The sequence below is a fragment of the Rhopalosiphum padi genome, chromosome 3 (assembly GCF_020882245.1).
Source record: "Rhopalosiphum padi isolate XX-2018 chromosome 3, ASM2088224v1, whole genome shotgun sequence".
Lineage (NCBI taxonomy): Eukaryota > Metazoa > Arthropoda > Insecta > Hemiptera > Aphididae > Rhopalosiphum > Rhopalosiphum padi.
In genome coordinates this window covers 29167811-29176579 of record NC_083599.1, presented here as the reverse complement: position 1 = coordinate 29176579, position 8769 = coordinate 29167811, and the positions used below count along the sequence as shown (strand labels likewise).

At 23.8% G+C, this 8769-nt stretch overlaps 1 protein-coding gene across 1 annotated transcript in view; it reads left to right on the top strand.

Annotated features, from left to right (window-relative positions):
* Positions 1–3222: 3222 nt before the first annotated feature.
* Positions 3223–8769, top strand: part of LOC132926273 (atherin-like) — a 148725-nt gene continuing 143178 nt past the window's right edge. Inside the window, exons 1-2 of the mRNA XM_060990619.1 lie at positions 3223–3299; positions 3384–3482. The gene's annotated coding sequence lies outside the window, so the exon portion shown is untranslated. The remainder of the gene's footprint in view (positions 3300–3383; positions 3483–8769) is intronic.

Genomic DNA, 8769 nt, shown 5'->3' with positions numbered 1-8769 from the left:
ATTTATTTATTACATAGGAATATAGGATGACCTAATAATGTCGTCTGAAAAACATAATATTATGTACCTATGAAGTTTGTTCATTATATTGTGTTCAAAATATAAATTAAATTATTTCGAGCTTCAAAATTTTTTTTCTATTTTGTACATTTTTTTAGTGATTAGAATTGTCACTTGAATGATGTAGTTTTTTAATTAATTAAAAATTTATCACAGATAATTTTTTTCAATTTTTCTACTAGATAAATTTAAAAAAAAATTTTTAAGTTAAATAAGTTAAATATCGAAAAATATGTACCTAGACTAAAAAAAATCATTTAATTAACTTTTATTTAATGTTAATACGTAAAATAATAAGTTATTTTTATACGTCTAATTTTATTTCTTCGAAGTCAACGGCGTTTATTTTTTTTTGAATTTTTAATTAATCTAATCCTACACACTTGAATTTCCTCCAATGAATGCTTTTGCAAGTATCGATGCAGCTATAAGGAAAATGTTTTTGTTCATTAAAAATAATTTCTCAATTTATTGTGTCGTATTTGAATTTAAGACCCCAGTGAAAAATGATCAAATACGAATTACAGTTGAAACATTTAACACATATTCAATTAAGAACCTATACCGATCAATATTTTTTAATTTTCTTAAAAAGTATCACTTTATATTTAATAGAAGAATGAAGAATGAAAATTAAATTTACTAAAACGTACAATATAATAAATACCTAAATCAATAAAATAAACAATAACAACATAAAAACTAACAAAATAGTTATCCGTAGAAAAATATGCAATTATCCTGGAATCCTACGATCTATATAGCGTACAAGGAATACTTAGCAGGGCGTATAGTTGCATACCCTGTGAATTTACAGAGGGGCTTACTCGTGTAATGTCAAATTAAATTTAATCTTCTAATGTGACAACAACTACATAATAATATAACTACTGCCGAGACAATTGTATTTTATGAAATCATTGTAAATTACAAAATTGTATTTATTTTTCGTGGATAAATAATGAAAATTAATTTATCGAATGTATAGCTTTTTTTGATATTTTAATATCTGTTATTTATTTGTTTAATTGTTATAACTAGCCGATATAATTTTATGTTTGTACATTCAAAATTTAAACTAAAATATATTTAATGTTCACAATATTTTATTTGCAATTCTTCTAGCAGTACCTAAATAATATTGTGAAGATTTTTAAGAATATAATACATAATCTAGTCTTAACTTGAGAATAAGGATACACATACTTACAATAATAATATTAACGTAAAGCAATATATTTTCAAAACACATTGTAAAAATGTATTTATGTATATAATAAAATTACGTGTACTTACATCAAGTCAGAAGAATTGTTCTCCTCAATCACTAGATGTGCCTCGCATAAAATATAGATACTAATTAATCATTCGCTTAATATACGTTCTTATAAATCATAGGTATAATTATTATATACCACAGTTTTATTTTTTTGCAAATCATATCAGTATTATTTATCCAGCTGATTGTGAAATACTATCAATAATGATAATTTCTGAATTTATTTATCTAATAATAAATGCGATTTTTATTTAAGCATATTTTTCTAAGCAAAAAACACATTTCTATAATACATTAAATGTAATTTAAATGAAAAACTTTGTCAAGTTATACGTTTATTTGTTGAAAAATACGAAATAAAATAAACTGTACACATAATATTGTACCTAAATAAAGCCTATCAACGAAACCTGAAACGCTCTTTCAACTCAATATCGACCAACACTTTTTAAACCAAAGCAAATTATTATTTACTGGTAAACGATGAACTTTCTGTCTCTTGATAATAGAAAAACAACAGTTGAATTACTTCAATTAACATTATTTTTTTAAAATATTATTTTTGTTATAAAATGTGGACGTCTTCTTAATTTAAAATATACACTTTAAAATGACATGACGTACCTCTATCGAACAAATTTGATTCATTGTTTTTGTCACGAATAAAATACAAAAATAAACTATAAAATTATTTTTTCTCCGACAACGAGATAATTTTTTTCTTTTATCTGTGGCTACTTTATAATTTTGATACTCTATTATTACTTTTTTTAGGCACAGAAACATACCAAATATTAAGATTAGAAAATTTTACTGAATTATAATACTAAAAATATAATACGTATCTATAAATATAATATACACATTTCTATACCGTTGGTCGGACACGCGTGTATAGTTATTTTATGTTTTTTATGAAATGTAATATAGGTATAAATATAATGAAGCTGATTAAAAATTAAAAAAAAAAATAAAAGATAAAAAATCTTTGTGATATGTGTTAACAAGTCTTAAAATAATGATTAAATATCAATACGGTCAATAGGCTGTTCATATTTAATAAAAAATGTTTACACCAATTATGGGACGAACAATACAATATATTATACAAATCAAACAAACAATTTTAAAAATCTAAAATTCTCAAAAATACCGTCTATAGAAGTTCTGTTTTCAGTTCCGAAAAGATTTTTGAGATTCATATAAGATCTTGGTTTTTGTTATTTCTCTAATACGACAGAATTATAAGAAATATAACAGAATACAAGAATACGTTAAAAAGTATTCGTACGGTGTCGAAATCCTTCCCCTATTCGTGTGACACTTAATTGTTTTTACATTAAAATGACTGTCAAAATCGCGTGAAACGGCGATATTAATAATAAACATTACACCGCCAACATTAAATATATAATAATATATTATACAATATTACATTCACTCGTATATCGTGTAAGTACACTAATTATTTTCTCTCAAATCACACTGTATGGAATTAATCATTAGTAATAATGCGTTTATTTAAAATTTTAATGGCACGATAAAAACAATATCAATTTTATAAAATATACACATACACACACACACATATTATATTATTTGTACGATTAATAATAATTTTGTATTTTTGTCCCAGTGTTGTTGTTCAAACTGAAAACGCGCTCAAAACAGTTTTTTCTTTTAATCGTTTATGTGATAATTTGTACACACACACACACACACATAGTGTATATATATATTATATATATAAACGTTATGATAAATTATAGTTCGCACGAAATAATAATATTATTTGTAGATTGCGCGTTTGCGCATGACGCCGTACGCGCCTTACGGATATCAGCTACGACTTGTTGTACCCTTAAAAACCCTGGTCTGGGACGGCCGAACTCACTCTGCTCTGGTCTGTAGCGCGTATTTAACACTGATTATTCCACCGCGGTCGCCGTTGTTCGATTGGGTAAGACGAAATTTTTACAAGTTGAATTTTCGCTGTTATTATTATTATTCATTTTATTTATTTTTATTTGCATTATCGTTACAGACGGAACACCACTACACGCAAAGTGCAACGACTACAAAGGACCACTCACCGGGCTAGATGTAATCGACTACCTACTTCGATAAATACTTAATTAATAAGGTAGATACCAGAATATTATTATAAATTACATTAGATAATGAAAACACGTAGGCATTATTTATTGTTAACTATTAAGAAATAATATTTAAAATTATCAATAATATTCATTCTCTCAATAACTTACTATACACTGTAATACGGTATTATGATTAGATTATTATCTATTAAAAATCTTCTTTTGTGTTTTGCTTTTTTCCGTCAGCAATAAATTAATTGATAAAAAATTAATTTTGTGAATAGTTCAAATATAACATACTAAATGCAAATGTAATTTTAATTTTTTTTTCATTTACAAAATAAAATAATATTAATTAATTACTCATGCATGATATTGGTAAACATTTTAAAAATTCTAATAATTATTTACGTTGATGAAAAAAAATATTAAATAATATAGTATAGTTATATAGGTATTAAAATTATATATATAAGGGGTAATAGAGAGGAAAAATAAACAATAGTAAATATTTAAATATACTATTTGGTCTCAGCCATTTTTAATGCACGCAATAATACCTAGGTAATATTTAAATACCGATTAACTTGTTAATCATTAGTAATATTAATTTAAAATTTAGTTATTAAAAATAAAATTGTAAAGTACATTATACAGAGATAATACATACGTTAATTGCAGGCAACTAAAGTATAACAGCGTGAATATTGTATATAGTAAAATATGAAATTATTTCTGATTTATAACGGGTATTGTGCAAACCATCAAGTAGCCACCCCTCATTTTCTGTTTAATTAAACATTTATTTAAAGTCTAATTATAAACATTTTTAACTATGCTTTAAGACTGTGTGTTAAAATAATTTTATTTTTATATAATTTAATGAGAATCCTGTGGTAACACAAACTTTTCCTTTTTAAAATAAATACCACTTGTTTAAGTAAATACAATTTATTAAGCTGATTGTTTTTTATAAAAAAGTTTATGTAGGTATACAAATTATAAAATATATACATCGATGTACCTAAGAATCTAGAATAAATGTTTATGATACCTAATTGGTTTAAAATGGGAACTATAATAATTTTAAGATCATAGTAACTATAGTATTATTCATAATTTTATTATTATATTAACATTTATTAATTTATAAAAATTCTCCTAGTATAATGAATACTTAACTAAAAAATATAAAATAATATATTTTGTATCACAGAAGTAAATTTTTGTGCCACAGTGTGTTTTCATTTTTCATCGTGATAAATGGTAATCACACCATATAATAATGCTCCGCTCGAACATTCATAATATTCACTGTGTACTCATTATAAAAAAAAATTATAGTCTTTGACCAGCAAAAAATATTTACCGTGAATACATTTTATATACTAATTTGTCCGACAAATAAATTAAAGATTACAATAAAAAATTGTATTTTTTAAAATTATATTATTTTATTACTTGAAAAAATGATTTCAATTTCTACGAAAAAGCTTAAAAAAAAAACTGAAAGTCCATACATTTTTTGTACGTGACGGACAAATAGTCGTATAAATGTACGATTATGTGCACGTATAGGTAAATATTATATGATGTATGAAAAAAAAAATAGCTGGTCAAAGACTGTGTTATTTTCTGTTATGTGTACACAGTAAAATATAAAATTGAGAGGAGCGTTGGTTATTAGACATAGTGTGATTTCCACATGGTGTGAACAATGAGAATACGCCGTAAACATATATAATTTTATATTTCTTACCACCACAGCCCATAATTTTTTTTAAATGATGTACAAAATTTAAAGTATTTTAAAATATATTCTTTAAGTATACACGAGTATAATATATAAATATATATATTTATAAATTCATAAAATCAAAATTTGAATAGTTATTGTATTATTAAAGAATAAAAGGAGATAGCATGCTCGGTGGATTAAGTTGTAGGTATAATGTTTTAGGAAAGTTAATTACTAGAAATTAGACGATATTCATTAGTAAGTAGATACCGATTTATTTGGAAATAATAATGCAAAACTATAAAATTTCTATTAGCTATAGATACTGACAATTATTTAAATGATGTTTTTGTTTTAATATCTAAATTATCAATAGTTAACTATTGTAGTAGAAAATGTATTATTTTAGCGTTTCATTTCTATTCGAATCCAGTATTTCGCATAGTAAAATTATTAGTCAGATATGTCTTGTTCTCTATGCTTTCCTGGTGTATATTATATTATTTAGCATTAATATATTTAATAACGAATATGTTATACAATAAAATATATTTCCGCTGAAAATTATTAGGTATATTGCTATGAAAATAATGGTTTTTTATTACCTCAACTTCCATATCAAATCAATACAAAATTAAAATATCTATAGTGTAAAACGCATATTAATCATTTATGTATTTTAGACGGGGTAAAAAGTAATATTTTGCGACTGTACGGTCTGTACGAAACCGTGTATAGTATTTCATCATTACCAATCATTTTTGACTATTTTGTGTGATCTTAACATAGCTGTTAAGCTATTTATCCACATGCGCGCAAGCGTCAAACCCACACGATCATTTGTCGAGTAGGTACCTACAATATTATATACTGGCCAAACAGTCCTTATTTGTATTAACTGTTTCAACACGCTTGGATGTGAGTCCGAATCCGAAATGTACGTCTTCTTTATTATAAGGTACAGTGATAAAATTCATTAAATAATTTAAATTACATTTTGTTTTTAGTAGGTATACGTAAATAGGTGTTTAAATTTAATTTTAATAATAAATAAAATATAATAATTAACTCTTTTCAATTTATTCTATAAAAATTATTAATTATTATTACTTTTATTTTTTTTTTATTCTTTGAAATTAAAATAAATTACATTTTTAATAAATTTATCAAGGACGTTATTTTTCAACAGTAGTATATTTCTGTTATGTATACATGAATAAATAAATAATTACCAAAATAATTAAATACTTTGATTTTTTTAATTATATATTTTTAATATATTAACTGTATACATATTTCAAAAAATCTATGTTATATTTTACGAAATAAACTATACTAAAATATTATTAGGTACCCACTTGAAAAAAGTAAATAAATACATTTATTAATTTAATTTCTAAAAAAAACTAAATCATTCACAATAAACTTATACTTATATTTTTATCATGTAGATATTTAATTTGTATTATTAATATTTTATATATACTTATATAACAGATAATCTAAGTTTATAAATAGTGATAAATATTATAGACATTTTTACAAATAAGCTTATGATTTTATAGTTGGCCTTTTGTTTATTTTTGTTTAATATATAATTTCATAATGTAGGTGTTCTCGACTAATTAAATTATTCTGAAGTGTTTATGTTTAAAAAAATTATAATAATTTTATAAAATTTAATATTGACAACAATTTAAAAATTGCTTTATTTTTCACTGTCACTAAATTACAGAATATTTAATTTTAATTTTAATAAAACGCTTTACCATAAAATAAAATTTGTAGAAATAATTTCAAAGTTAAAATAAATTATTTTTACGTACAATATAATTTATTTTATCATATTATTAAAACATAAGATGTTATACTATAGCATATTGTGTTGTTTCCAACAAACAAATGTACAACAATTTACTCAAAATTTGAGTTCAGCAGAACCGATTTTGTTATTTTATTTGATATAGGTTTAATACTATACAGTGAAATGAGTGATTATCAAACTTAAAGGTAAAAACTTTATTTTTGGTTTTTTACGGTATTTTATTTTAAACGTGTTAATTAAGTATTTTTAAATTATTGTAATATTTTATTTGGGTGCTCCTAATTCTCTTAAAAATATAAATATCATTAAATTGTACATAATATATATTATTTGGGTAATTATTTAAACAGTAAACATTCATTATCCGAAAGAAAGATTAACTTTGTAAATATTTATTTTTATATTATTAAAAGCAATTACCAAACGCAAAAGCGTATAATTTTTATTATTATAATAATTTAGTTATAGTTTTTTTTTTAATGCTAACTTCCATTGGTAATTTTATGTTTAAAATCCGAGTATTTTGTTGATAACTTGTAAGTATAATATAAAATATTATATTTAATATAATGTATATAAAAATCGAATTTCCAATGAATAAATAATTTATAATACGTGTCGATGAGCGAACTAGTGGACCAACATTTTGCTGGGTACCAACCACTGTGCCACTCCATTCATCAAAACTTTAAATGCAAATAACTAATAAACTACCTATTCGTTCGAAATTGACTTTTATATTATGTTTAAGTTCTCAGAAAATTATTCTGATTTGAAATATGAAATTAAAGTTGTAAGTTGTCTTTAAAATAAAGTAATAACTTGAAAATGTTTACTATAAAACGTCATAAAAAATAAATATATTTATTTAAATTTGGTTTTGTGATGATTTTAGATAATATATAAAAAAAAATCTTTCATAAGGTCAATAATTTTTGGTATAATTAGGGTTTACTGTTAAAAAAATCAACAAGACAAACATTATATTATGCAAGATATATATCTTTGATATTAAAGATACTTTTTTTTTTTTACATATTTTAATAGATGGCATAATTTTATAGTTTTTCAAAGTGTGTATGGTAAATTCGTACAAATGAGTAGGTCTGAAATATTATCGATATGTTATACAATTCGTATAGATATTATTTGTAAGTGTGCACTGCACACGAGCAGATGGAAAAATATTAGTTTGTTTAGGATTACGTCTAATAATCATCAGAAGTTTTTGACGAATGCTTTATAACAATAACGTACATCTGATAATATTATTTTGTCGTCGAGGGTGAGAAAATATATAGTATGTGACAGGGACGTATTTATGGAGGGGGCTGAGGGGGGTTCAGCCCCTCCCAAAATCCAGGAAATATTTATTAAGTCTGCTTATTATGTCTTATCATATTAAGTTGTAGAAATTCAATATAATTAAAAATATCTCAGCCCCTCCCAAAAAGAATTTCCTAATACGCCCCTATGTGAAATGCTATTATATAGGCATTATTATAATATTATATTTTTATGTCTTGCGGATGTGCGCGATTTTCTACGGATTAAAACATTGCTGTTAATTAGGTCTGTTCCGAACATCTCTGAGGCGAAGCTTATCACTACAACAATATTTTAATTTAGTATACGTTATGATATTATTGTGATTTTACGATTTTTCCGATTTCAAAGTGGAAACAATATGTCAACCGCAATGACGAGATAATCATCATCCGAGGTAGTTTAGCGACCCAAGTCGGTAATATCGTTATATAGTGACGTG